The sequence below is a fragment of the Myotis davidii genome, unplaced genomic scaffold (genome assembly GCF_000327345.1).
Source record: "Myotis davidii unplaced genomic scaffold, ASM32734v1 scaffold46, whole genome shotgun sequence".
Classification (NCBI taxonomy): Eukaryota; Metazoa; Chordata; class Mammalia; order Chiroptera; family Vespertilionidae; genus Myotis; species Myotis davidii.
In genome coordinates, this window is record NW_006383006.1 from 1,281,783 (window position 1) to 1,284,653 (window position 2,871).

At 47.1% G+C, this 2,871-nt stretch overlaps 1 non-coding gene across 1 annotated transcript; it reads left to right on the forward strand.

Annotated features, from left to right (window-relative positions):
- Positions 1–1,022: 1,022 nt before the first annotated feature.
- TRNAH-GUG lies at positions 1,023–1,094 on the forward strand. The gene has a single exon. It is a non-coding gene; the product is annotated as a tRNA-His (tRNA).
- The last annotated feature ends 1,777 nt before the right edge of the window (positions 1,095–2,871 follow it).

A 2,871-nucleotide genomic window follows, 5' to 3' on the forward strand; every position in this document is an offset into this window, starting at 1 on the left:
TGTCCTTTGAAGTAGCTCTTGAAGGCAGAAAGGAAATTTGTCAACCAGCTAAGACAATCTCTTGTGCAAAGGCTTGAATAGCTATCGTAATTTCGTAAATTTTGTCTCTGAAAGGGTAGACGAATTTCTTGGAGGGTGGGAGTGAGAGGTGGTGCGGTCAAATGATTCAATTCGTGTTTAGCAAGATCCCTCTGGCGGTGCTGTAGGGTGTGGGGAGGTGATTAGAGCAAAAGGCACTGGAGAGACGGGTAGTTTTTGTGGATTCACTTTTTAGAACCAGTGGCAGGTCCTCGGTTTAGCAGAAAGCCACTTCCTACTATGGGCTCGGCCGGGTTCTAGGCGCGGTGGGGGCGGGAGCACAAGAAAACCCCGACCTAAATCCTGCTGCCCCCGAGGGGCACAACAGAGGTGGATACCAGGTCCGGCGGGAGATTGCGGCGGGAGGAATCAGCGCCGTCGGGGAAGTAGAAGAAGCTGCAAGGCAGTGGTGCTGGGGGAGAAGAACGGCAGGGTGAGATGCGTTGAGTCCCTGCTACGTGGCCAGCCGGGTTGTGGGGCGTCCACATCCTCCGCAGAGGAAGCGTTGGGTCACTCCTGGGGGAATCAGCAGGGAAGAGAACCCCTGAGGAGCGCCCTGCAGATCCACGATTATTGGAAGCGTCTCCCGAGCACAGAAGCAGAAGTCGGCGTCCCCCAGGGAATGGGAGTTACACTGCTTGTGGACACTCTGATATCCGACCAGTCCCGAATGCGGATGCCCAAATGGCCCCCTCTAAACTCCCACATCTCACATGGAACCCACCCTTCCCACTGCATCGTCACCATCTCCCGCGACTGAAGGACCAAAACAGGAGAGAACCCGAGCAACTGGCGTGAGCGCAATGGACTGCGCGTTCTCAGACAGGCCTTAAGCTGAAATCCCGCCCCAGAAGGCGGGGCTTTTAGTGACGTGCAGACTGGGAAGGCCCACAACTATTGAAGAGGACAATCAAAAGCTGCGAGTCCCAAGGCTCCGGTAGCTCGCCGTGATCGTATAGTGGTTAGTACTCTGCGTTGTGGCCGCAGCAACCTCGGTTCGAATCCGAGTCACGGCATTGTGGAACAATGGCACGGCAAGGGGCTTAAACTTTTAATTTTCTTTCTTTACTTACTCGACCTGTTTCGTATATATCATAAATTGCTTTTTAAAAAATAAGCCACTGCATTTCCCTACCCTGAATATTGAGCCACCTTTAATATCGCCACCTCCAGTAATTCTGATTTAACTCTTCGACTTCAGATCTGTTTGAAAATAGGTGTCTAAATCATTCTCCTACACCAGCAGAACAGCGCCTCTGTAACCTTGCGATTTTTCCCCCCCTTTCATGCATTTTTTAAAATTTGAGTTGTTCTTTTGCAAATAGAGAGTGCATGTGCACAAGTCCAGTGAAAAGTAAGTTTCCTCATTCTTCACTCCGTCCACCAATTATTGCCAGTTTCCAGTGGATCTTTCTAAGACAGTCCTTGTATAAACACTTATATGTTTGCAAATATATTCCCACTCTTACTTCTTGCAAAATACAAATGACCTCTTCCCTTCCTCTCTCTCACCCTCAGAGTCAAAACTTGAGGTGATAGATTTGCACTGATAGGCAATCTCCATTTACAGGGAAGAATAGTACACATACCTGGAGGGAATCTCTACTACCCAGATCCTGTCGTTTTTCTCCCCAGCCCTGGATCCTGGCTGGGGAAGGTGGGAGATGTTTGGGTTGGTAAGAGAGGAGAAAGTGGTTCACTACTGTGTCCATAGAAACCTTTGGATGGGAAGCAGCCCTATTTTGATGATTTCAGGTTGGAAGGGCAGGGAAGCATGCTGGGTTTAGAAGTTGGAAGAGGAATTTGATTAGTTAATCCATTTGAAGGCTCTCTACTTCCATCTCTCCCCAATCGTATTGTCAGGATCCAACTTAAGTCACAAGCCAGTAACGTTAGAAAATTCAAGTTCATTGAAGGCAGAACCAAATCTTACTATGTTTGTGTTCCAAGCATACATCTTCTCCATAAATATTTGAACTGAGGTTTCTAAAGCAGTTTATAAATGAGAGAAGTGGCCTAATTTGCTTTTTGGTTGTAGATTAAGTTGTATTCTTTCAACACAGAACCATGTTATTTTCATATCAGACAAATAGAAAACTTGGCCCAAATGAACCTCCATTTACATCCAGAATCTCAAAGAACAGAATGCATATGTGAGTGTACTAGGACATGTTAGTCCTCACAAGGTTGTGGACAGAGATTGGCCCAAGGCAGGGCAGGGACCAGACTTAGAAGAAGGCAAAACCCAGAAGGAAGCAGAGTTCAGGACAGAATGAGTGTCCAAAGTCAGGCACAAACAGAAGTGATGACACGCCACTCAGAGTGTACTAAGAAAAGTGAGGGCTAAGGACGAGGCCTTGGAATTGCACAAATTTAGGAGGTTAAAGGGGAAAGAGAGGATGTGGCCTTGTGAAGGAAAACCCCTATTCTGTAAAACTACTGTTTGGAATTCTCTGCTATTCTTTGGATGGCCTCTTATTCTGAAAAAGTAACTTGGCTTTCTAGCCTGCTTGAATAGTGGGGGAGATAAACTTAGCTCTCTGACCTTGTAGGCCAGAGACTAGATACACCCAATGCCATGCCGGGTGCATTTTTTAATTGGATAAAACTGTATAGTTTTCAAGGCCACCGCCAGCAAGCACACAAAGGGCTGGCTCTTCTATAAAAAGGGAAGTTCTGCTTGTAGCTTTGCTTAGATTTGGATTCATTTCCCTGAGCCCGCCACGGTGAATAAAAGTGTAACTCCAAACTCTCAGAGCGATGTTTGGTTCTGGTCCGGTTTTTCTGTAACAA